Source organism: Leucoraja erinacea, unplaced genomic scaffold (genome assembly GCF_028641065.1).
Source record: "Leucoraja erinacea ecotype New England unplaced genomic scaffold, Leri_hhj_1 Leri_639S, whole genome shotgun sequence".
NCBI lineage: Eukaryota > Metazoa > Chordata > Chondrichthyes > Rajiformes > Rajidae > Leucoraja > Leucoraja erinaceus.
Window position 1 is genome coordinate 13,135 of NW_026576552.1, and position 27,963 is coordinate 41,097.

At 45.1% G+C, this 27,963-nt stretch overlaps 1 long non-coding RNA gene across 1 annotated transcript; it reads right to left on the reverse strand.

Annotated features, from left to right (window-relative positions):
- Positions 1–11,953: 11,953 nt before the first annotated feature.
- On the reverse strand, positions 11,954–27,940 carry LOC129694370 (uncharacterized). The gene is made up of 4 exons (XR_008723000.1): positions 27,863–27,940; positions 27,735–27,780; positions 16,059–16,137; positions 11,954–12,073 (listed from the first exon to the last, which is right to left on the reverse strand). It is a non-coding gene; the product is annotated as an uncharacterized LOC129694370 (long non-coding RNA).
- Between the last annotated feature and the right edge of the window lie 23 nt (positions 27,941–27,963).

Sequence of the window (27,963 nt, forward strand, 5' to 3'; positions counted from 1 at the left end):
AAGACACAGGAATGGCTCCACACAGACCGAGTACAACTGACCTGACATGGGGCACCCCTGACGGACCCCCCTCCCAAAACGAAAAGGAACCAACAACGCACCATTAACCTTCACAAGGCACTCCGCTGCAGCATACAAGAGGCGGACCCGGGCCACAAAATGCGGTCCAAATCCAAACGCTTGCAACGTTCCGAACAGGTATTCATGCTCTACCCTATCAAAAGCCTTCTCCTGATCAAGAGACAGAAACGCAGCTGACTGACCAGTTCCCTGTGCTAGATGAATCAGGTCCCTAACCAGGTGGATGTTATCCTGAATGGACCGGCCAGGGACTGTGTAAGACTGGTCATGGTGAATCAGCTGAGACAGCACAGAGCCCAGGCGATTTGCCATCGCCCGTGCAAATACTTTATACTCTGTGCATAGGAGAGAGACCGGGCGCCAGTTTTTCAGCAGGCGGAGTTCCCCCTTCTTGGGCAGCAGGACAACCACTGCTCGACGCCACGAGAGGGGCATCTCCCCTGTCGCCAGGCTCTCCCCCAGAACCAACATGTAATCACCCCCCAGGATACCCCAGAAGGCTCTTACAAACTCTACCGTCAGCCCATCCAGCCTGGGGGACTTACCCCTCCTGAGCTGATGCAGTGCACAAGTCAACTCCTCCAAAGATAAAGGGCCATCAAGAAGATCGGCCACCTCCCTATCTATAATCGGTAGACTCTCCCACAGGTCCTGCTGAGCTTCCCCGCTGACTCCACCTGCGGAGAACAGGGAACCATAAAAGGACCTGACCAAGGCACTAATCCTCTCCGGATCCGTGACAGAGGAGCCATCATCTGCGAGCAGCTCCACGAGCTGCTTGCGGGCTCCCCGCCCTTTCTCCAGAGAGAAAAAGAAAGGCGAAGCTCGATCCAGATCGTGCAGCATCTGGACCCACGCCCTCACGTAAGCGCCTCGGGACCGCTCAAGTTGCAGGTTCCTCAAGGCTTCCTTCTTCTCATGAAACACACCCCATTCGCAAGAGTCACCTCCAGCCTGACCCAGGCGAGACTCTGCGTCCATCAGCTCCCTCTCAAGCTTCTCAACCGCTGAGTCCCGCCGCCCGGTCGAACCCACGTGTATTCCTTACAAAAAATACGGATGTGAGCTTTCCCCACATCCCGCCACTGCCTTAGGGAAGAGAAGCATCTCTGCCTCTCTCTCTACCTCACCCAAAACCAACTGAATGACTCCCGGAAACACCGATCCTCCAGCAGCCGGTTATTAAAGTGCCAGTACGCAGACCCAGCCCGAACGCGTGCTGGATTAAAATCCACATGCACCAGACATGCGTGGTCGGAGCATGGCACCAGCTGCATTGAGGCCGCTGAGGCACGGGAAACAAACGCTCGGGAGATATATATTCGATCAATGCGGGAACCACCGCCCTCAGACCTCCGCGAAAAAGCAGTGGAGTCTGGGTTGAGGTCCCGCCACGCATCAACCAACTCAAAAGAATCAATCAACCCTCTCAGCTTCTTTGCTACAGCAGGAGCACACTGAGTACCAGAACGATCTCGCACCTCAAGTGTGCAGTTAAAGTCCCCCCCAAGGAAGACACACTCTCCCCGATCAATAGTGCTCAACAGAGCATTCACCTCCTGAAGTAGGCCGGCCTGCATGGTGCCGGAGCTGGGGGCATACACGTTAATGAAATGCAACGGCATGCCGTCCAGGCTCACGGCCAGATGGAGCAAACGTCCTGGCACAACTTCTTGCCCTTTTATAATATTGGGCAGGAAATTCTGAGCCAACAGAATGGCCACCCCACTCGAATTTGAGCTAAGATGACTCATATAGACCTCTCCTTCCCACTCCAACCTCCAGGTGGGTTCATCACTCACAACAGTATGCGTCTCCTGCAAAAAACACACTGCAAATTACCCCTCCCTAAGGGCTGGGAAAGCTGGAATCTGCGAAAACTCGCTCTACTCCCGTTTAAGTTTAGTGTGACTAGCGTGAATGCACTGACACATTAAATTGAAATCCTCACACTTCTCCTCCTGGGCTCTGTAGCCCTCTCTCTTTTTAGGAACTCCAAAAAGTCCCTAAACTGGCACTGCTCAGAGCCAGGAAGATCACTATCCTTGGTGGCAAGGATAGCCTCGAGAGTTTTAACTAAGGACGACAGATCAGCCCACTGTCTCTTAGCAGCCTCGATCTTTGTCCTGTTAGTGCGGCTTGTTTTTAAAAATTCCCGCACCTCACAGATAACAATTGCATGAGACTCGTCCTTGGTTCCTGGGCTATCGTCCAAGTTACTCGCACCTGACACAACACGCTCAGCATCACCAAGGTCATTTTCAGAAGTCGAAAAACCAGAGCTCTCTGGAATTTCACCAACCCCTCCACACAAACTGGCCCCATCACTCTCCCTCTCCTCCGGCATGACACCACCCCCAGGATCAATGCCGGGGAAGGGTCCCGAAACTCCTATCCGCATCACGCAGCCCACTGACTGGCTGGGCTCCTGCGCTCTGTCCTCACCCTCTATACCTGGGCCTGGGGAAGAGAAAACAAGAGGCACCCCCAGGGTCTGTGGTAAACTGGCACCCCCAGAATCTGAAAGAAGATCGCTGCCTGAAATAACTCCGACCTCCACAGCACCGAAAGCACCCCCTCCACTGGCAACACCCAGAGGCTCTCCACTAGTTTTTTCCCCCTCCCCTGCCAAATCAGCCGGCAATACAATACACACCTCAGAACCTCCATTGGCTCTAAAATTGAGCACTGATTGGAACACCATTCCCCCCGACCCCCCCCCCTCGGGCTGTCTGCTCATTACCCGTCTCAGGGTCCGCACTACCAGGGGAGCTTACCCCACCCTCCTGTGTGCTAACACCCTCAGTAGGCCTCTGAAACGAGGAGACCTCCTCCGACCCAGAAGACACACCCCCAGGGGAGCCAAGATCAACACACGATGAGATACCCCCCTCGGAGGGCCCCTGAGACAAAAGGACATCCCCCCGCCCAGAGGACACAACTCCAGAGGGGTCTACCCCATCACCTGACCCTGTGGTACCCTCGAGAGATCCCTGAAGTGGAGGCTCAACCTCCAACCCAGACAACGTCATTTCCTGACCTCCAACCACATCGGTGGTGGAAGATCTGGAAAAATGCACCACCCTAACTTTGGACTCACGTCCCTGCTCTTCCTCACCAGGCCCAATCCTCCTTTTTGTCCCACTAGCATGTGGCGGTGTGGTAACCTCCATAAGGAGAGGGCCTTCCTCCTCCACACTACCCCCAGCCTCCTTACCACCCGCGCGTTTTACCTTCCCTACCCCCTTCAGAGCCACCTCAGCTCCTTGCTGGGCCACGGCAGTTTCACTCTGGACCCCCCTGGAGCTGACAGGCGCCCCTTGGGTGATCTCCGCACTCAGCAGTAGCACACCCGCTTGCTTTTGATTCGCTTGGGTGGTGTTTATCTGCTTATTCTTCTACTTCTTCTTCAGCTCCCATTTCTCTCCCCCCTCACCCTGTACCTCACCTTCAGCCACCCCCTCAGGTTCAGGATGTAGGAGGGGGGGGCCCTTGCTGCCCCAGGTCCCCAATTGAGATTGCAGGCCCAGAAGGGCTATCCCCGCTGCTCCGGATCACCGAGGCAGAGCCGGCAGCCCCAGCCAGGTCAGCGATTCCACCCCGTCCCTCCGAGACATGACGAGCAACCCCTGATGGGCCAGCAGCGCATTCCTGGGCCGCTGCGCTAGAGGTTCTAGCAGCGACCCCTTGATTATGAAGAAAGACTGGATAGACTTGGTTTATACTCTCTAGAATTTAGGAGATTGAGAGGGGATCTTATAGAAACTTACAAAATTTTTAAGGGGTTGGACAGGCTAGATGCAGGAAGTTTGTTCCCGATGTTGGGGAAGTCCAGAACAAGGGGTCACAGCTTAAGGATAAGGGGGAAATCCTTTAAAACCGAGAAACCGTGAACTTTTTTCACAGAGAGTGGTGAATCTCTGGAATTCTCTGCCGCAGAGGGTAGTTGAGGCCAGTTCATTGGCTATATTTAAGAGGGAGTTAGATGTGGCCCTTGTGGCTAAGGGGATCAGGGGGTATGGAGAGAAGGCAGGTACGGGATACTGAGTTGGATGATCAGCCATGATCATATTGAATGGCGGTGCAGGCTCGTAGGGCCGAATGGCCTACTCCTGCACCTAATTTCTATGTTTCTATGTTTCTATTAGGACATTCCCTACGGAGATGTCCATAACCACCGCACGCATGACACCGTTCCTTTCCCCAACTCCAACGCACGGTTCTGGGGAGACCCCTACACTCCACCTCGAAACTCCCCTCATCACCTTCCCCCTCCCCCACCTTCACGAACACCCTCCTTTTGAAACTAAGAATCCCTTTTTCCTCCGGGTCCCCCCCAGGGTGCGTGAGCCTAAAGCACTTAGACCGCACCTCCTTCTCGAGAAGGAAGAGACAATAGCCCCCCTACCAAGAAGAGCATTCATAGCCTTCGTAATTGTTCCCCTGGACATGGGGTCTAGTTTGAACCGAGATATCAAAACTGTCCCAGTCCAAGTCAACATGAGGCTCATATTCAGATGTCCTCGCTTCCGCTGCTGATGTCACTGCTGCATAGCTCCTCGCCTTCTGCCATCGCCATCTGCGTAGCTCCGCCGCCCTCGCCATCACCATCCGGACAGAGGCACAAACCAGCTCCCGGCACCCCAGCAGCTCAGCAAATTAATTCCCAGGGACAGTCACAGTCCAAAGCAATCCTCAATAAACCAAAGTCCTCCAGCTGAAGAAAGAAAATTCCCAAACTCGTCCACATCAGAAACAGCTCGCCCTGTCTTGCCGAACGCAAAAGCACCTCCTTCACATTAAGCCAGACAGCCGCACTGTGCAAAATGACTTTAGGGCACATAATCAGTGCCAAAAACACGACAAAGGAACCAAAACACTTCAAACCGTCGATGTCCAGGCACTCTTGGCAGTCCGCCAATAACAGCCGCACCCTGCTCCCTCGACAATGTAGAGACTTCTCCAGGAATTTTCAAAGTAAATGGTGGAATTTTTAACGGAGTGGAAAGTTTCAACAGTCCACCAATAAGTTAAACTATGAAGCCCCTCTGCCTCTGTTCCTTTCCCATCGACAGAATCTTTCAAAGGCTGCTTACTTCTCAGCCACTGGAACTGAGAAAGACACAGCCTCTCTCTCCTCTCCCTCTCCCTCTCTCTCTCTCTCTCCCTCTCCCTCTCTCTCTCTCTCTCTCTCTCCCCCTCTCTCTCCCTTGCTCTCTCTCTTTGTCTCTGCCTGTCTCTCTGTCTGTCTCTCTCTCTGTCTCCTCTCTCTCTCTCTCTCTCTCTCTTCCTTGAAATTATTCCTCTTATCAGTCCTATTTCCTCGCAAACCAATCAATAATTTATACCCAAGCTTTCTTGCCTGTTCTCCTATTACAGAGAAGTGTGTAATATCATGACGGCAATTGATAGGGTGAATGCACAGATTCTTGTTCCCAGGGTCGCAGAATCAAAAACCAGAGGACAAAGGTTTAAGTTCAAAGGGGGGAGATTTAATAGGGGCGTTACGCGCCTGTCACATTAGGCGACTTTTTAGGAGACTGCAGGAGACTCTGCGGTCGCCACATGGTCACCACATGTTTGCGGTGGTTGCCAGGGAGTCGCCTTCATGGTCGTGAGGAGTTCCCGCAGTCTGGGAACTAGTCACGGCCTCATTATGGATGCCGCAAATATTTCAACAAGTTAAAAAATTAGCGACGACCAGAATGCAGCCGCCATGGAGAGTAGCGAGAATTCTCGTGCCGTAGACGGGTCGCCAGGAGGTCCTAGTGGGTTGCCATGAGGTCGGAGGTTCTCGTAGGTTGTAGCCAGTGCTGACCGGTGAAATTTATTGGCTCAATGGGAAAATAAAACGTAACCAGTAGTTTTCAGAATGAAGGATAACCGACCAGTAATGTCAATGTCCGCCGAGGTTCACAGCCGTGTATCTCTGGCTTCTTAAAAAATGTCTCCACTCCTTCTCCCCCCTCTCCCCCCCTCCTTTATTAAAGGGCTTATGTGACCCTGTGCTTTCACCGTCTTAATTACAGCGTCAACCTTCCTGTTCATCGTCTGTATCACATTGGCTTTGCACCGTGTGAATTTCACTCAGACAGCGCTCCGCCCGCTTGCCCTGTCCCCCGCCTGCATAACGGGCAGGTGAAGGAAGCGATGTGTGTGTGTGTATTCCACTCTGCCAATCGCCATTTTTTCAGGCGACTGCCGGCAACTTCACAGTTGCCTGAAAAATTGTCTAAGTGGGACAGGCCCATAAGGGGCAAATATTTTCACAGATGTAGTGGATATATGGAACAAGCGACCAGAGGAGGTATTTGAGTCAGGTATGATAATGGCATTTAATAGACATTTGGATAGGTACTCTGGTGAGTATCTCCAGAGAATGTGGACATAGGTGATGTTTCAGATCAGGACCATTTTTCAGACTGGCATTCACATAGAGGGCATAAGTTTAAGGTGAGTGGTGGAAGGTTTAATTGGAACCATAAACGCAAATAGAATGTTTGGTATACGAAACAAGACAAAATAGTCTAGGCAGGGTCAATAACAGCATTAAAATACATTTGGACTAGTTCATGGATAGAAACAGCTTAGAGCGATATGGAACAAGCAGTCATAGGAACTCAACTTTGTGGTTTGCATAGATAAGTTGGGCCGAAGGGCCTGTTTCCCTGCTGTATGAATCTATGTTTCTATCTGAGAGGGGTACATACCTTGGCTGAATATCTCATGTGAAGGATAGAACCATTGAATGTACCAAGACTCTGAATGATTGAAACCTCTCTGAAGAGATCTCTGCAACATCCCTCGTGGGAACTTTAGACCCGTGTTTGACAAAGTGGGGAAGAACGAATGAGTGGGTGAATATATGATGAGCGTTTGATAGCACTGGGCCTGTAGTTGCTGGGGTTCGGAAGGATGAGCAGGAGACTTTACTGAAACTTACTTAATAGTGAAAGACCTGGATAGGGTGAATGTGGAGGGGATGTTTCCACTGATTTGAGTATAAGGGCAGGAAGGTACTACAGGTACTGCAGTTGTACAGGGTCTTGGTGAGACTAGACCTGGAGTATTGCGTACAGTTTTGGTCTCCAAATCTGAGGAATGACATTATTGCCATAGAGGGAGTGCAGAGAAGGTTCACCAGACTGATTCCTGGGATGTCAGGTCTTTCATATGAAGAAAGACTGGATAGACTTGGTTTGTACTCACTAGAATTTAGGAGATTGAGGGGGGATCTTATAGAAACTTACAAAATTCTTAAGGGGTTGGACAGGCTAGATGCAGGAAGATTGTTCCTGATGTTGGGGAAGTCCAGGACAAGGGGTCACAGGTTAAGGGGAAATCCTTTAGGACCAAGATGAGAAAAAATATTTTCACACAGGGAGTGGTGAATCTCTGGAACTCTCTGCCACAGAAGGTAGTTGAGGCCAGTTCATTGGCTATATTTAAGAGGGAGTTAGATGTGGCCCTTGTGGCTAAAGGGATCAGGGAGTATGGAGAGAAGGCAGGTATGGGATACTGAGTTGGATGATCAGCCATGATCATATTGAATGGCGGTGCAGGCTCGAAGGGCCGAATAGCCTACTCCTGCACATATTTTCTATGTTTCTATGTTTCTATGTTAATGGGAGAGTCTAGGACCAGAGGCTTTAGCCTCAGTATAAAAGGACGTACCTTTAGGAAGGAGATGAGGAGGAATTTCTTCAGTCTTTTTCAGTCTCCCTTCTTCAGATGGTGGTGAATCTGTGGAATTCATTGCCACTGACAGCTGCGGAGGCCAAATCAATGGATATTTTTAAGGTAGAGATTGATAGATTCTTGATTAGTACAGGTGTGAGGGGTTGTGGGGAAAAGGCAGAAAAATGGGGATGAGAGGGAAAGATAAATCAACCATGAATGAATGCAGAGTAGACTTGATGGGCCAAACGGCCTAATTCCACTCCTTAAATTTATGAAGTTATGAGCTTGTGACAATGTAGGTTTTCTCTGGGTGTTTCGGTTTCCTTCCACATTCCAAAGACATACAGGTTGCGAAGTTAATTGACTTTGGTAAAAATTTGGTAAATTTCCCCTCATGTGCAATATAGTTTTAGTTTACGGGGTGATCGCTGGTCAAAGAAACATCATAGAAACATAGAAAATAGGTGCAGGAGCAGACCACTCGGCCCTTCTAGCCAGCACCGCCATTCATTGTGATCATGGCTGATCATCCACAATCAGTAACCCGTGCCTGCCTTCTCCCCATATCCCTTGATTCCGCTAGTCATAGAAACATGGAAACATAGAAATATAGAAGCATAGAAAATAGGTGCAGGAGGAGGCTATTCGGCCCTTCGAGCCAGCACCGCCATTCATTGTGACCATGGCTGATCATCCTCAATCAATAGTCCGTGCCTGCCTTCTCCCCATATCCCTTGATTCCACTAACCCCTAGAGCTCTATCTATCTCTCTCTTAAATCCATCCAGAGATTAGTATACAAACTTAAAGCACACGGTATTAGGGGTTCAGTATTTATGTGGATAGAGAACTGGCTGGCAAACAGGAAGCAAAGAGTAGGAGTAAACGGGTCCTTTTCACAATGGCAGGCAGTGATTAGTGGCGTACCGCAAGGCTCAGTACTGGGACCCCTGCTATTTACAATATATATTAATGATTTGGACGAGGGAATTGAATGCAACATCTCCAAGTTAGCGGATGACACTAAACTGGGGGGCAGTGTTAGCAGTGAGGAGGATGCTAGGAGGCTGCAAGGTGACTTGGATTGGCTGGGTGAGTGGGCAAATGCATGGCAGATGCAGTATAATGTGGATAAATGTGAGGTTATCCACTTTGGTGGCAAAAACAGGAAAGCAGACTATTATCTAAATGGTGGTCGATTAGGAAAAGGGGAGATGTAATGAGACCTGGGTGTCATGGTACACCAGTCATTGAAAGTAGACCTGCAGGTGCTGCAGGCAGTGAAGAAAGCGAATGGTATGTTAGCATTCATAGCAAAAGGATTTGAGTATAGGAGCAGGGAGGTGTATCTATATTATACTATATCTGCCACGCATCTGCCCACTCACTCAACCTGTCCAGGTCACCCTGCAACCTCCTAACATCCTCTTCACAGTTCACACTGCCACCCAGCTTTGTGACATCTGCAAACTTGCTAGTGTTGCTCCTAATTCCCTCTTCCAAATCATTAATATATATGGTAAACAGTTGTGCTCCAACACTGAGCCTTGCGGCACTCCACTCGTCGCTGCTTGCCATTCTGAAAATGATCCCTTCACTCCTACTCTTTGCTTCCTGCCTGCCAACCAATTTTCTATCCATGTCAATACCCTACCCCCCAATATCATGTGCTCTAATTTTAGTCACCAGTCTCCCGTGCAGGACCTGATCAAAGGCTTTCTGAAAGTCTAGATACACTACATACACTGGCTCCCCTTCATCCATTTTACTTGTCACATCCTCAAAAAAATCCAGAAGATTAGTCAAGCATGATTTCTCTTTCATAAATCCATAATCCCAAGAGCTCTATCTAACCCCACTGCCTTCTGTAGCAGAGAGTTCCACAAATTTACAATTCACTGGGTGAAAAAGTTCATTCTCATTTCAGTTTAAAATGGCCTCCCCTTTATTCCTAGACTGTGGTCCCTGGTTCTGGACTTCCCCAACATTGGGAACATATTTCCTGCATCGAGCTTGTCCATTCCTTTTATAAAATGTATATGTTTCTAGAAGATATCCTCTCATCCTTCTAAACTCCAGTGAATACAAGTCCAGTCTTTTTCATCTTTCCTCATATGACAGACCCGCCATCCCGGGGTTTAACCTCATGAACCTACACTGCACTGACACAATAGCAAGGATGTCCTTCCTCAAATTAGACGTGGACTCAGTGGGCCGAAGAGCCTGTTTCTGCGCTGTATCTCGAAAGTCTAATGTTTTGTAGAGACCGTTGGGTTGTTTTTCAATGTCACCACATAATTGCCAATTGTTCTTGTTAATCCAGCAGATCATTTTCCCAAGGGGGGGAAATTGTTGACATCTACATGAAGAACCCTGATCACCATTCTATGCAAAAAACCCAAGTCTTTAAAAACCATTTTGCACAACCAAGTGATTATTTTATTTCAGGAATTAATCTTGTACAGCAGAGTTTAATCATTTAATTCTTAATCACACAAAGCATTACAATTATTTAAATTCACCTTGCAAAAATACAGTGTAACATAATAAATTGGGTAGCTTAGAATGATCTAAAATGTACAGTTCTGATAAAAATGAAGGCATCAAGGAGATAATAGAATGGTGGTGATTAGTGGGCCAAAAGCAGTAGAGTCGTAAAGTGAAACAGGCCCTTCAGCCCAATTTGCCCACACCGGCAAACAGGCCCCAGCTACACCTGTCCCAGCTGCCTGTGTTTGGCCCATATCCCTGCAAAGCTGTCCTATCCATATACCTGTTGAACTGTTTCTTAAATTTTGGGATAGTCCCTGCCTCAGTACCTCCTCTGGCAGCTAGTTTCATGCATAAACCACCCTTTGTGTGAACCACCCTTGGTTGCCCCTCAGATTCCTATTAAACCTATTCCCTTCACCTTAAACCTATGTTCTCAGTCGCCAAGTATTAGCAATGAACTCAGTGAGGCAAAACCAGGAGGTTCAACAAACTTTAGGTTTAAAGAGGATGGTTTTACATTAACATCTTAGAGGAGAAATATCAGGAGAGATAATATCATTCGCTTGGATCTAGACTGCTAAAGGCGTGGAGCCAATGTGTGAAGCATCAAATGCCTGCAATCAATAAACAGAACATTGGGACAGATGCTCAAATCAATGGGTGCAGATATTGGTTTACAAAAGAAAAACACCAAGTGCTGGAGTAATTCAGCGTCTCTGAATGCTGTCTGACTTCCTCCAGCGTTTTGTTTTTTATGAGCATAAGATTGAGGATAATTGCAAAACTGGAGGTTAAGAGAGAGGCCCACATCCTGATGATAAACATCACCTAAACACAGACCTGAGAGTGTTAAAACTGACGTTGTTGATCATGAGCTAAATTAGTGAACACACAATAATGGGTATGCAGTAATTGAGGGAAATTAGGGATTTTGAACATGTTATCAATTGAAAACAAAAAATTATAGCTATATTTTAAGGAATTATATTTTGCAAGTAATAAGACATTTTTACTGATCTGGGAGAGAGAATTCAGAAAAAATAGTATAATCTCTGTTTAATCATAGAACTTTTGGTTTATCTTTACAACCTCTTCCTTTAGCGCTTTACAATCCAACATCTCTGACAATTCTTTCTTAAAATGGTTCCTTCCTTCCTCCATATTTGCAGCTATCATTCGGATCATCTTGGAAATCTCAGTCTCTTTTTCTTTCATTTCATTTTCAATTTTGTTTAGAGAATAAATATCCCATACTATGGTGAGCCCTGACAAGACTCCTGAAACACTTTTCAATGTTTTTACGGCACTTTGGGTCACTGCACATTTAACTGTGGTCAGAAAACACACACTGTTCACGAGACCCTGATATGTAGCAACAAATGAAGCATTAGGTAAATTCCCTGACTTAATTTTAATCATGCCTTTAATTGCTTTAGTGAGCTGAGTTACTTTGTCTGTCAGTTTTTGGGTTAATTTTAGGTATTGTTTTACAATTTCATTCACCCTTTTCTGTTTGTTGTCTTGGTTGGAATGATCCTTAATGTTGGCCACAGCGTTAGTGACCCCACTGACTGCACCCGCAGTCATTCCCACCCCAGTGAGCACGAGGGAGGTTCCCATTGAGAAAGGAACTGCGATTATCCCTGCAATGCTTACGATTCCTCCCACGGCTCCTGTGAAAGTTCCCATCCAGTTTGCCTTGCTGGCACTTTGATGATAATCATCAATGGAATCAGCAATTAAGCGCAGTTCCACAATGCATTCTGTTGATTGCATTATCCACTCCGGAAAATCCACATGTAATTCATCCCAGATCTTTCCTGAAAGATTGCAAAGACAGCTTCTTAGCATCATAGAGTCATATAACATGGAAAGAGTCCCCTTTCGCCCAACTTGCCCAAGCCACCCAAGATGTCCCAACTACACGATTTCCACCTGCCCACAACTGCCTCCCATCCCTCTAAAACGTTCCTATCCATGTATCTGTCCATTAATTGTTGTTGTAGTACAAGCTTCAACTACCTCCTCTGAAAGCTTGTTCCAGATACCCACCAGCCTTTGTGTGAAAAAATTGTGTAAAGAAATTCCTATCAAACCTTGTCCCTCTCACTTTAACCTATGTTCTTTGCATTTGCTTCCCCTATCCTGGGTTATATGCTCTCTTTACCCTATCAATCCCCCTCTGTAAGATTACCCCTTAGTCTCTTGCACTCCAAGGAATAAAGTCCTATCCAGGCCCTTCGTTTCTGACAAAATCTTCAAAAATCTTATCTGCACTCTTTCCAGCTCCATCACCAGAAGATTGTAAGACCATAAAGCATAAGAGCAGAAATAGGCCATTCAGCCCATTCCATCTACTCCACCATTCAATCATAGAAACATAGAAACATAGAAAATAGGTGCAGAGTAGGCCATTCGGCCCTTCGAGCCTGCACCGCCATTCAATATGATCATGGATGATCATCCAACTCAGTATCCTGTACCTGCCTTCTCTCCATACCCCCTGATCCCTTTGGCCACAAGGGCCACATCTAACTCCCTCTTAAATATAGCCAATGAACTGGCTTCAACTACCTTCTGTGGCAGAGAATTCCAGAGATTCACCACTCTCTGTGTGAAAAATATATTTCCCGTCTCGGTCCTAAAAGATCTCCCCCTTATTCTTAAACTGAGATCCCTTGTTCTGGACTTCCCCAACATCGGGAACAATCTTCCTGCATCTAGCCTATCCAACCCCTTAAGAATGTTGTAAGATTCTATAAGATTCCCCATCAATCTTATAAACTCTAGTGAGTACAAGCCGAGTCTATCCAGTCTTTCTTCATATCTGGGGTGATGGAGGAACTGAAGGAAATCCACATTAGGCAGGAATTGGTGTTGGGACCAATGGGACCGAAGGCTGATAAATCCCCAGGGCCTGATGGTCTGCATCCCAGGGTATTTAAGGAAGTGGCTCAAGAAATTGTGGACACATTGCTGATCATTTCTCAATGTTCTATAGATTCAGGATCAATTCAAGGATAAGGGGATCAAGGATAAGGGGGAAATCATTTAGGACCGAGATGAGAGAAAAAATGTCACACAGAGAATGGTGAATCTCTGGAATTCTTTGCCACAGAAGGTAGTTGAGGCCAGTTCATTGACTATATTTAAGAGGGAGTTAGATGTGGCCCTTGTGGCTAAAGGGATCAGTGGGTATGGAGAAAAGGCAGGTACATGATACTGAGTTGGATGATCAGCCATGATCATATTGAATGGCGGTGCAGGCTTGAAGGACCAAATGGCCTACTCCTGCACCTATTTTCTATGTTTCTATGTTTCTACGTTCCTGTGAATTGGAGGGTAGCTAATGTTATCCCACTTTTTAAGAAAGATGGGAGAGAGAAAACGGAATCATAGACCAGTTAGCCTGACATCGGTGGTGGGGAAGATGCTGGAGTCAATTATAAAAGATGAGATAGCCGAACATTTGCATAGCAGTAACAGGATCGCTCTGAGTCAGCATGGATTTACGAAGGGGAAATCATGCTTGACTAATCTTCTGAAATTTTTTGAAGATGTAATTAGTAAAATTAACAAGGGAGAGCCAGTGGATGTAGTGTAACTGGACTTTCAGAAAGCATTTGATAAGGTCTCACATGGGAGATTAGTGGGCAAAATTAGGGCACATGGTATTGTGGGTAGAGTGCTGACATGGATAGAAAATTGTTTGGCAGACAGAAAACAAAGAGTAGAGATTAACGGTTCCCTTTCAGAATGGCAGGCAGTGACTAGTGGGGTACCGCAAGGCTCAGTGCTGGGACCGCAGCTATTTACAATATACATCAATGAGTTGGAGGAAGGGATTCAAAGTAACATTAGCAAATTTGCAGATGGCACAAAGCAGTTTGAACTGTGAGGAGGATGCTATGAGAATGCAGGGTGGACAGGTTGGGGGATTGGGCAGATACATGGCAGATTAAATTTAATGCGGATAAATGTGAGGTTGTCCACTTTGGTAGCAAAAACAGGAAGGCAGATTACTATCTAAATGGCGTCTAGTTGGGAAAAGGGGAAGTACAACGGGATCTGGGGGTCCTTGTTCATCAGTCTATGAAAGTAAGCGTGCAGGTACAGCAGGAAGTGAAGGAAACGAATGGCAGGTTGGCCTTTATAACAAGAGAAATCGAATATCGGAGCAAAGAGGTCCTTCTGCAGTTGTACAGAGCCCTAGTGAGACCACACCTGGAGTATTGTGTGCAGTTTTGGTCCCCTAATTTGAGGAAGGATATTCTTGCTATTGAGGGAGTGCAGCGTAGGTTTACAAGGTTAATTCTTGGGATGGCGGGACTGTCATATGCTGAGAGAATGGAGCAGCTGGGCTTGTACACTTGGAGTTTAGAAGGATGAGAGGGTATCTCATTGAAACATATAAGATTGTTAAGGGCTTGGACACGCTAGAGGCAGGAAACATGTTCCCGATGTTGGGGGAGTCCAGAACCAGGGGCCACAGTTTAAGAATAAGGTGTAAGCATTTAGAACGGTGACGAAGAAACACTTTTTCTCACAGAGAGTGGTGAGCCTGTGAATTCTCTCCCTCAGAGGGCGGTGGAGGCAGGTTCTCTGGATGCTTTCAAGAGAGAGCTAGATAGGGCTCTTATATATAGTGGAGTCAGGGGATATGGGGATAAGGCAGGAACGGGGTACTGATTGGGGATGATCAGCCATGATCACATTGAATGGCAGTGTGGGCTCGAAGGGCCAAATGGCCTACTCCTGCACCTATTGTCTATTGTCTATTGGTTCTGGACTCCCACAACATGGAACTTGTTTCCTGCCTAGAGCATGTCCAAACCCCTAATAATCGTATATGTTTCAATAAGATGCCCTCTCATCCTTCTAAATCTGGAATATACAAGCCCAGCCATTCCACTTTCTCAGCATATGACTGTCCCGCCATCCCGGGAATTAACTTTGTGAACCTACGCTGCACTCCATCAATAGCAAGAATGTCCTTCCTCAAATTAGGGGACCAAAAGTGCACACAATACTCTAAGTGTGTTCTCACTAGGGCCCTGTATAACTGCAGAACTGTACAACTTTGTTCCTATACTCAACTCCACTTTTTTTGAATTCCTAGATCCCTCTGCTCCACAGCACTCCCAGGGCCCTGTGATTCATTATATTTGACATTTCAAAATTCAACATCACTCGCTCATCTATAGTAAACTCCATTAGCCATTCCTCAGTCCACCTGCCCAGCTGATCTAGATCCAGCTGTAATCTTTGAGAGCCATATTCATTTCTACGATACCACCCACATTAGTACCCTCTGCAAACTTATTAATCCTGCTTTGCACATTCTCATCCAAACTGTTGATATAAACCACAAAGAGCAAATGCGGCCCAAACTGAGGCACACCACTAGTCACAGGCCTCCAGTCCGAAAAACAACCTTCCATCATCAGCCTCTGCTTCCTTCCATTGAGCCAATTCTCTATCCAGTCGGCTAACCTTCCAGAGCAGCCTCCAATGCAGGACCTTATCAAGTGCCTTGCTAAAGTCCATATAGATGAATTTGCCCTCGAAAATCCTTTTGGTTACTTTTTCTAAAAACCTCATTCAGATTTGTAAGAAACTATCTCGCATGTACAAAAGCAAGCTGAGTAGAGAACAGGTATTAGTGTGCACAGTTAATTGATGATTGGCAAGGACTCAGTAGGGTGAAGTACTCACTGTACCTCTAAACTGAACTAAACCTATAATGTTTCAAGGTGGCAATATTGTGTTATCATCAATTTTTAAAGAATGTACAAAAATACTTACTTGTGGTTGAACCCAATACCATTTTGTTTCAAGAAAGAAAACCAAGCTGCAATTTGGACAAATTCAGTTTTCTTCTAATCTGAGGCAAAAAAAATAATGTTAAAAAATGTTAAAGGTTGCATTATGCAACAATTTACGATTAGTAAATACTCCAATTAGCAAAGATATCTGAAAAAGTTCAATAATGTCAGTGTTAATGCTAACAACAGTTGTTTACTTGTTCAATGGGTGGAAGAGAAAGTTCTGAAACAGCTACAGAACTGGGCCAGTTTTGGGAAGGAAGAGGACAGTCTTGAGGGATTTGATACAATTGTGAACATTTTAAATTGGATATCAAAAAGCACAGAATCATGCCAGGTTAACAGTGAAAGTAGTGGTACATGCCGAGTAAAATATGGATGTTAGAGTTGAACTGGATAGTGTGAATTGATGCCAGTTAGAAGTAAATGGGAAATAATCAAACCCGAAGTGGGCAGATGACCAAGAGGGTTTATGTGTTAAATTAAGACAAAATGCAGATGTAATGCAGTGGGTCAGACAACATTTCTGGAGAACAAGAATAGGCAACGTTTCCTGTTGGGACCCTCCTTCAGACTCTTTGTAGTGGGGATAGTGTGGTGGGGCAGTGGGGTGAAAGCTGAAAGAGAGAGGGGCGCAGGACAAAGATCCTTGTGTCTATAGTTTATGTGTGAATTGATGACCCCCTTGTAAGAATCTGGGGAATTAATGGTGGAAAACTTGAGGAGATGAAGTAAACATGTTTTTGCATCAGTTTTCGTGATGAGGTAAAGGTAATAAAACAAAACCACTATAAGTGTGCATTACAAATGGAAGGAGAAAGAAACACAGAGGAATTTCAATCATCAGAGTAGACATAGTGAGCAAGTTGTTGGAAATGAAGACTGACAGGTCTTTGGGTCCCGATGGCCTTCATTCCAGGGTTTTACGTGGTTAGACAGATTGATGATTTATGGCTTAGATTAATCAAAGGTCTAGATATAGGGAAGTTTCCATTAGACCTCAAAATGCAAATTTTACTTCAGTCATGTGTGACTACGTGAAGAGCTCGCCAGCCCACATGTGCATCATTATCGTCTAACGCATGGCGCACGACCGGCTGGCAGGCACGTCGCTCCTCCAGTTTCAAACCCTGCAGGTAAGTTTTTGAACTTATTTCCAGGTCCTAGTTTTTGCTTGCAAGAATCTCTTTTACAGAGTTTCCTGCTGGATATAATATACGGGGCAAAGTCCGGACGGCCGCGGGAAAACCGGTTATGGACCACAGGGAATCCTGGTCACGGACCGCAGGGAAACTGGCTACGGTGCACAGGGAACCGGCTACGGAGACCGCGGAATTGCGGGTATCGGGCGGCCGTCGGGTTCGCTACCCGAGTCGCTGACAGTGTGGTCAGCGACTTCCGGCTTCGGCAGCACCTAGGGGTGCAGCCAAACGGAGTTGGGAAGAGGCCTGGACTGGGACGAGTCAGGCCAGGAGGGTTCCTCTCCGACATACATGGGTACGTCTTCGGAAGTTTAACCCAGATGGAGCATGGATAACACCCTCGGGCGTTTATCCCACAAATGTGATGCTCCATCCTGATATGGTCCGTGAAACGGGGCCATATCAACGCAGATCTCCTTGGGGGCCTGCGGCAACACCTGTTTCAGGGTTGCTTACAAAGCTCCCTCTCTGTGGAGTGGAGTGCGAGGGGTCAGTGTGTAACTGACTCCAAACTCGGAAGTATGTCTGTGGAACATACTGGAGTACATGCGTGAGGATCAAGTATTGTCTGTCATGGGATCAAGGGTTGCGATATCCTCGCAAACTAAGGAGCTTCTGCAAGTTCCTCTCACGTTACTGGCTTTGCAAGCATCAGCTACCTCACGTCACCTCATTACAGGAACAGGTGATGGCTGTAAGATGCCATGCACCTGTAAATTGTTCCTGAAAGTGCCGGCAGTGAACAGCGCTATCTGGGGTGACATTGGAGGGGGCATGAAAACCCAGGAAATGAAACCCCAACAAATTTTAAAAATTGCTGGCCTGGTGTTGTTGTGCAATGCAAATGTGCAGGCTCATGTAAGGCCAGCAATGTCCAGTCACCAAATCTTCTCTTCAGGGAAGACCTATCCAACAGGTAAGACCTGGATGAAGAAGCAAAATCTGTCGGACTAATCAAGGTACCGACGACCATATAACCATATAACAATTTAGCAAAGCTTCATCGTTTCGGCGACAACACACCCCATGCCTCCATCGGCAGTAAGCGGTTTACTGAAGCTGGTGGCAGCTTGAAAACTGGGCAAAGGTCTTTCAGGCCAAGGCCCAAGCCGGTCCTCAGGAAAAATATGGAACCCATGCACCCCAGCAGTCCTACTCTACAAATCAAAGACGGAAATAGAACCCGCATCAGGGGCCTTTGGGCTTACCATAAGACCAATGGTAACCATGGAGGTAGGTGGGTCTGGTTCTTTCTGAAACATGGGGCATATGGACCATTTACAAGTTGGTAATATTTACACTTGTTTTTTGTACAAATGACAATGATAACATGAGATTCACATCTGTTTATAAACTAAAATGCTAACATGAGATTAGTTTATACTGCACAGTATACAAGGGTTCCATGCAGGCTTGGAATTGTGACCAGAGTTGTCTTTCAAGGCAGGCTCAGTATTATGGCCAGTATTGCCTTTCGAGACATGCTTGGAAATATGGCCAGAGCTGTCTTTCCAGGCAAGCTCAGAATTATGGCCGGAGTTGGCTTTCGAGGCAGGCTCAGTATTATAACCATATAACCATATAACAATTACAGCACGGAAACAGGCCATCTCGGCCCTACAAGTCCATGCCGAACAAATTTTTTTCCCCTTAGTCCCACCTGCCTGCACTCGTACCATAACCCTCCATTCCCTTCTCATCCATATGCCTATCCAATTTATTTTTAAATGATACCAATGAACCTGCCTCCACCACTTCCACTGGGAGCTCATTCCACACCGCCACCACTCTCTGCGTAAAGAAGTTCCCCCTCATATTACCCCTAAACTTCTGTCCCTTAATTCTGAAGTCATGTCCTCTTGTTTGAATCTTCCCTATTCTCAAAGGGAAAAGCTTGTCCACATCAACTCTGTCTATCCCTCTCATCATTTTAAAGACCTCTATCTGGTCCCCCCTTAACCTTCTGCGCTCCAGAGAATAAAGACCTAACTTATTCAACCTATCTCTGTAACTTAGTTGTTGAAACCCAGGCAACATTCTAGTAAATCTCCTCTGTACTCTCTCTATTTTGTTGACATCCTTCCTATAATTTGGCGACCAAAATTGTACACCATACTCCAGATTTGGTCTCACCAATGCCTTGTACAATTTTAACATTACATCCCAGCTTCTATACTCAATGCGCTGATTTATAAAGGCTAGCATACCAAAAGCTTTCTTTACCACCCTATCTATATGAGATTCCACCTTCAAGGAACTATGCATGGTTATACCCAGATCCCTCTGTTCAACTGTATTCTTCAATTCCCTACCATTTACCATGTACGTCCTATTTTGATTTGTCCTGCCAAGGTGTAGCCCCTCACATTTATCAGCATTAAACTCCATCTGCCATCTTTCAGCCCATTTTTCCAAATGGCCTAAATCCCTCTGTAGACTTTGGAAATCCTCTTCATTATCCACAACACCCCCTATCTTGGTATCATCTGCATACTTACTAATCCAATTTACCACACCTTCATCCAGATCATTGATGTACATGACAAACAACAAAGGACCCAACACAGATCCCTGAGGCACCCCACTAGTCACCTGCCTCCAACCCGATAAACAACCATCCACCATTACCCTCTGGCTTCTCCCATTCAGCCACTGTTGAATCCATCTTGCTATTCCTGCATTTATACCCAACAGTTGAACCTTCTTAACCAACCTTCCATGAGGAACCTTGTCAAAGGCCTTACTAAAGTCCATATAGACAACATCCACTGCTTTACCCTCGTCAATTTCCCTAGTAACCTCTTCAAAAAATTCAAGAAGATTAGTCAAACATGACCTTCCAGGCACAAATCCATGTTGACTGTTCCTAATCAGACCCTGTTTATCTAGATGCTTATATATATTATCTCTAAGTATCTTTTCCATTAATTTGCCCTCCACTGAAGTCAAACTAACAGGTCTATAATTGCTAGGTTTACTCTTAGAACCCTATTTAAACAATGGAACAACATGCGGAGTACGCCAATCCTCGGGGACTATTCCCGTTTCTAATGACATTTGAAATATTTCTGTCATAGCCCCGGCTATTTCTACACTAACTTCCCTCAGTGTCCTAGGGAATATCCTGTCGAGACCTGGAGACTTATCCACTTTTATATTTTTCAAAAGTGTCGGTACTTCTTTTACTTTGAACCTCATAGTATCCATAGCTACTCTACTAGTTTCCCTTACCTCACATAATTCAATATCCTTCTCCTTGGTGAATACCGAAGAAAAAAAAATGTTCAATATCTCCCCCATCTCTTTTGGCTCTGCAGATAGCTGCCCACTCGGTCTCTCCAATGGACCAATTTTATCCCTCCTTATCCTTTTGCTATTAATATAGCTGTAGAAACCCTTTGGATTGACTTTCACCTTACTTGCCAAAGCAACCTCATATCTTCTTTTAGCTTTTCTAATTTCTTTCTTAAGATCCTTTTTACATTCCTTATACTCCTCAAGCACCTCATTTACTTCATGCTGCCTATAATTATTGTAGATCTCCCTCTTTTTCTGAACAAGATGTCCAATTTCCCTTGAAAACCAGGGCTCTTTCCAATTTTTACTGTTTCCTTTCAACCGAACAGGAACATAAAGATTCTGTACTCTTAAAATTTCCCCTTTAAATGTCCTCCATTTCTCTTCTACATCTTTCCCATAAAACAAAAATTATGGCCAGGATTGCCTTTCGAGATAGGCTCGGAAATATGGCCAGAGTTGTCTTTCGAGGCAGGCTCGCAGATATGGCAGGCGTGGCCCGATAATTGTGAAAAATGGAGGATGTCGGTTCATCCTTGATTTAACTCGCATGGGCAGTATAAACATTTCAGCATAGGAAACTTCGTTACTGTCTAACAACTGATTTCCATGGGATCTTTGTGGCATGCATCGATCTCAAAGGTACATACTATTCAGTTCCCATTCAAAGGGATCACCGGAGATATTTGAAATTTAGCTGGATGGGGCAATGATAATAGTTAATGCGTTGCAAAATGGGCTAACTTCAGCTCCCAGTTTATTTACCAAATTACTAAAACCTGTGCTTGGGCTGCTCAGAGCTCAAAAACACTTGTTATGGTCTATCTGGATGATATTCCAAATGCTGTATTTTGCTGAAATTTTACTGTTTCAGCTGCAAACTATATTTGAGAAATTGGGGTTTCTCATCCACTCAGTTAAATTTAAAATTATCAACAACTAGTTATTGATTATTGGGATTTACCTTTAACTCTATTAATTTGTCTGTGACTCCACTCAGGGGCAAGAGATTGGAATTAATAGAAGCCTGTAACAAGCTTGTTGTTATAAAACAGCTTTCTATTCATCAAGTGTAATTGGCAATATAGTGGCTGTGTTTCAGCTGTGCAATTTGGGCCTTTGCATTATCAAAACTTACAAAGTGCAAATGAATAACCTCTCAAGCACCATGTAGGTCATTATTAACAGATCTATGCTATTACCAGCTGAAGCTATCAAAGCCACAATGGTTGGCGAACAGTACTCAGCATTGCTCCAGTAACTTTTTGGTCAGTAAAACTTCAGTTATATTACAAACTGATGCTAGTGCTCAAAGATGGAAAATTATGAATACCATCTCTAGTTACAGAGGCGGATGGGATTTGCATCAGTTACCAATTCTTCAGTTATATGGTATCAACTACCAATAGACACTAGGTGTATTCTATGGGTTAAAATATTATTGTGCGAATATTCATAATCTGCATGCTCAACTGCAAGTTGATACACTATGGTAGTGGCATATGTTAATCACATGGGTGCAATCAAATCAAAGGATCCTGTGATAATTTACCTAACCTCATTTGGCGCTGGTGTAGCATCACGTAAAATCAATGACAACACAGAATGGATGTTGGATCACAAAGTATTTAATGACATTGTGGCTCGATGGAACACCGAATATCGATATGTTTGCATCCAGGCTGAATCACCAGTTGCAAAAATATGTGACATGACAGCCACATCCAGGGGCAGTGGCGATTCATGGATTCTCACTACACTGGGGAGGAATGTTCTTTTATGTCTTTCCTCCATTTTTGCCTCATCAGTCGGGTCTTGCAAAAAAAATTCAGCAAGATCCCACTTCAGGCATTTTCGTAGTGCCTGACTGGCCTATGCAGCCATGATTCCCGCTCATATTGGGAATGATAATAGTACCTTATGGTTATTTCTAAACACACAAATTGCTGGTTCAGCCTGTGACTCCGGAAACCATCCTCTGCATGATAAAATCAATTCAATGACTTGCAGACTCTGAGAAGACCATTCCTGCGGCTCGGGTTCTCAGACCGAACCATGGACATTCTCACTGCAGATTGCAGGGATAGCACCAAAAAAGCAGTACATTTCCTCATTAGGAGATGGGAAGTGTTTTGTTTAAATGCTAATATTACACATAAACGGCACGGATAACTGACGTCTTGGAGTTCATTTAAAATGGGTCTCTGACAATAAATTAAGCTATAGTGCCATTAACAGTGCCAAATCTGCCTTCTCATCATATTTGCTGTAGGGAGCGAGACCCACTATGTCGGGTCTCACCCTTAGATTTCCAGATTTATGAAGGATATCTTTAACATTAACTCTCCCAGGTCCAGGTACATGGAAGTATGGGGTATTAACATTGTGTTAACACTACTTCGCCGGTGGGTTCCAGCTACATCCTTATCTTTGGACGGTTCTCATATAAGATAGTTATGCTCATGGCGCCAGTTCAACTCAATGCGTCCAGTCATTACATAAGCTACGGCTGAACAGAATGGTTATATCTACCAATAAATAACGTTCTATGTAAATGAGTTATTCAACTAAGCAGATCGGGGGTGTTGGGTCTAAAGCTGGAATTCTGGCATATCCTATGGACCATAGATTGTGTATTGTCATACATATCCATCAACATGTTAAGGCTACTAGAACCTTAGAGGCACTGATCTGGAAATGCCACAAAAAGCGCACACGAGGGTTTCAGTGCAGACCATCTCCATATGGTTTAGATTGTATTGGCTTATGCAGGAGTGAGCTCTGACACTTTAAATCTCACTCCACCAGGGCTGCGATAACATCAGCAGCAAGATTCATGGAGGTTCTGCTGGACCGCACCCTAGTGATAGTAGGATGGTCAAATGAGCAGACTTTCCAAACCTTTAGAATAAACCATTTGCCAGGCCAGGTTCGTTAGCCAACTCAACTTAAAGCTCTGTCCATGTTTTGCTTATTATTTGCTTATTATTAGCATCAGCATGTTTTAAATCTATGTCATGTCTGAATGCATTATTAATGTTCACTCATCTGTGGTCAACTTATGCAGTTGTGATGTATGGACTCATGTTCATGGCATAGAAACATAGAAACATAGAAAATAGGTGCAGAAGTAGGCCATTCGGCCCTTTGAGCCTGCACTGTCATTCGATATGATCATTGCTGATCACCCAACTCAGTATCTCATCCCTGCCTTCTCTCCATACCCCCTGATCCCTTTAGCCATAAGGGCCACATCTAACTCCCTCTTAAATATAGCCAATGAACTGGCCTCAACTACCTTCTGTGGCAGAGAATTCCACAGATTCACCACTCTTTGTGTAAAAAATAATTTTCTCACCTCGGTCCTAAAATACTTCCCTCTTATCCTTAATCTGTGATCCTTAGTTCTGGACTTCCCCAACAAGGGGAATAATCTTCCTGCATCTAGCCTGTCCAACCCCTTCAGAATTTTGTAAGTTTCTATAAGAAGATCAATCTTCTACATTCTAGCATGTACAAGCCGAGTCTATTCAGTCTTTCTTCATATGAAAGACCTGCCATCCCAGGAATCCCATGAAATTACAGAGCTTTGAAATCTTCACGTAGTCACTCACATGACTCCGAAGTAAAATAGTAAGATTAAATGAGAACCTACCAGTTTGAAGTTTGATCTTTATTTTATGAGGAGTTACAATGAGGGATTACGTGCCCTCCGCTCCCAACCCTCTCTCATAAAGGTCAGCTGGAAGTTCTAGTTTCTCGAATCTTCCTATATTCAGTACAACAACTGTTATCTGTGATTTCACACCGCTGCATGGAAGATTGACACGCAAGCGGGCTGGCGTGCTTTTCACGTAATCCCTCATCGTAACTCCTCACAAAATAAAGATCAAACTTCAAACTGGTAAGTTCTCATTTAATCTTACTATTTTAGAATAGACAAAGCCGGTGTTAACCAAGAATATAAAGCAGGTTAGTAAAAAGCTTCTTTAGGAATGTGAAGAGGAAACAATTAGTTAAGACCAAAGCTGGACCCTTGAAGATCGAAAAAGGTGAACTTATTATGGGGAACAAGGAAATGGCAGATCAGTTGAACAGGTACTTTGGATCCGTCTTCACTAAGGAGGACACAAACAATCTTCCTGATATAGTAGTGACCAGAGGATCTGGGGTGATCGAGGAACTGCAGGATATCCACATTAGGCAGGAAATGGTGTTGGATAGACTGATGGGACTGAAGGCTGATAAATCCCCAAGGCCTGCTGGTCTGCATCCCAGGGTACTTCAGGAAGTGGCTCTAGAAATCGTGGATGCATTGGTGATAATTTTCCAATGTTCTATAGACCCAGGATCAGTTCCTGGGGATTGGAGGGTAGCTAATGCTAGCCCACATTTTATGAAAGGTGGGAGAGAGAAAACGGGGAATTATAGACCAGTTAGCCTGACATCGGTGGTGGGGAAGATGCTGGAGTCAATTATAAAAGATGAGATAGCCGAACATTTGGATAGCAGTAACAGGATCGGTCCGAGTAAGCATGGATTTACGAAGGGGAAATCATGCATGACTAATCTTCTGGAATTTTTTGAAGATGTAACTAGGAAAATGGACAAGGGAGAGCCAGTGGATGTAGTGTACATGGACTTTCAGAAAGCATTTGATAAGGTCCCACATAGGAGATTAGTGGGCAAAATTAGGGCACATGGTATTGGGAGTAGAGTGCTGACATGGATAGAGAAGCGGTTGGCAGACAGGAAACAAAGAGTAGGGATTAACGGTTCCCTTTCAGAATGACAGGCAGTGACTAGTGGGGTACCACAAGGCTCGGTGCTGGGACTACAGCTGTTTACAATATACATCAATGATTTGGACGAAGGGATTCAAAGTAACATTAGCAAATTTGCAGATGACACAAAGCTGGGTGGCAGTGTGAACTGTGAGGAAGATGCTATGAGAATGCAGGGTGACTTGGACAGGTTGGGGGGAGTGGGCGATGCATGGTAGATGAAATTTAATGTGGATAAATTTGAGGTTATCCACTTTGGTAGCAAAAACAGGAAGGCAGATTACTATCTAAATGTTGTCAAGTTGGGAAAAAGGGAAGTACAACGGGATCTGGGGGTCCTTGTACATCAGTCTTTGAAAGTAACCGTGTAGGTACAGCGGGCAGTGAAGAAAGCGAATGGCATGTTTGCCTTTATAACAAAAGGAATCAAATATATGAGCAAAGAGGTCCTTGTGCAGTTGTACAGAGACCTAGTGAGACCACACCTGGAGTATTGTGTGCAGTTTTGGTCCACTATTTTGAGGAAGGACATTCTTATAACCATATATAACCATATAACAATTACAGCATAGAAACAGGCCATCTCGGCCCTTCTAGTCCATGCTGAACACTAACTCACACCTGGTCCCTTCTATTAGCACTCAGCCCATAACCCTCCATTCCTTTCCCGACCATATACCTATCCAATTTATTTTTAAATGATAAAATCGAACCTGCCTCCACCAATTCCACTGGAAGCTCATTCCACACAGCTACCACTCTCTGAGTAAAGAAGCTCCCTCCCATGAATTTTCTCAGCAACCTTTCCAGCGTGTACAAAATCATGAGATGAATATATTGGGTAGACAACCAGGATTACTATCAATTGGTTGATATGAGTTTCCTTTCATAAGCCCATTTGACCTTGCCTAGTTAGCTTGAATTTTCTTATTCAATAACTATCCAATTTGTGTAATTTGCAAAAGTACCATGTACGTTCTTATTCAAATTATTATAATAGATGACAAACATCAATGGGCCTAGCACCAAATCCTGAGGCACACCACTAGTCACAGGCGTCTTTTCCGAGATGCAACATTCCACCATCACCCTCTTCTTCCTTCCATTAAGCCAATTTTCTATCCATTCAGCTATCTCTCCTTGGATCCCATGCGATCTAAACTTCCAGAGCAACCTACCACATATAACATTGTCAAGTACTTTACTGAAATCCATGTATAAAATGTCTGCCTTATCAAGTTTTCCAGCACCTCTCCTTGATTTAAAGAGATTCCGTAGATTTCAACCAGGGCTCCCGTAATTTCCTCTCTAGTTTTGCACAATGTCCTCGGATATATCTTATCAGGCATCTGGTATTTAGAGAGTTAGATTTAGCTCTAAGTGCTAATGGAATCGAGTGGTATGGGGAGAAAGCAGGAATGGGGTACTGATTATAGCTGATCAGCCTTGATCATAATGAATGGCGGTGCTGGCTCGAAGGGCCGAATGGCCTACTCCTGCATCTGTCTGTCTATCTAATTCCCCAATGCATTTACCCAATCTATTCCTCTCATATTCTTAGAGGGATATAGGCCAGGGTGGGACAAGATGGGACAAGTTGATCAGTGTGAGCAAGTTGGGCCAAAGAGCCTGTTTCCATACTCTATGGCTCCATGAATCTATGAATGCAAGTCATGTCTGACAGGTCAAGGTGGGAATGTTCTCCACTTTCCAGAGGAAACCAAAAGGGGAATTGACCAGCAAATAAGTTGAGCCGGTATCACAGATGCTGCAAAATGCTGCAGATGTTCTTCCAATCAGTGGTGCCATGTGCTGGGGCAGTGGGTCGAAGGCCACGGACACCAACAGGATTAACAAACATCAGGAAAACTGGCTCTGTCCTGGGGGCAGAGTTGGATTCATGGGAGGTGGTCTTAGAGGGGAGGATGCTCCTTAAACTGCGGAGCATCTTGGCCAACACAGCTCACCCCCTACATGATACACTGGTCAACCTGAGGAGCACCTTCAGCAACAGACTGGTTCCACCAAGATGCAGCGCAGAACGCCACATGAGATCCTTCTTCTTTGTGGCCTTCAAACTGTACAACTCCTCCCCCTTCTGTATGGGTTAAACTGACTCCCCCTCCTCCCCACACATATTTGTACATCCCCAATCCTTTCCAGTTGTCACTTTAATTTAATGTTTATATATCTTGTCTTTTATGACTGTTGACAGATCAATTTTCCTCCTGGGATAAATAAAGTTCTATTGTATCATATCATAGATCATTCCCCCGTCTACCGCTGAGAGCATCCTCCCCTGTCACCACCTCAAACCCACAAGTTCTGAGTCTGTTCAGTCAGTTAAGGAGCGCGAGGTGCTTATCTAATTACCTCAGAGACCTGAAGTCTTGAGACAGAGACCAGTTCTTGATGAACACTGAAAATCAAAATGTAAAGGATGAGCACACATATTGGCAACAATAAAGTTAAGGAGAAAATTAAATCAGCCTTTTACTCACCAAAGTCTTCACTCCGTCAACAATGCACCGTCTCCACAATGTGCGGTGTCCAGACAGAACGTCTTAATTTATAGCCTGAACATGCTATCAGATGATATCAA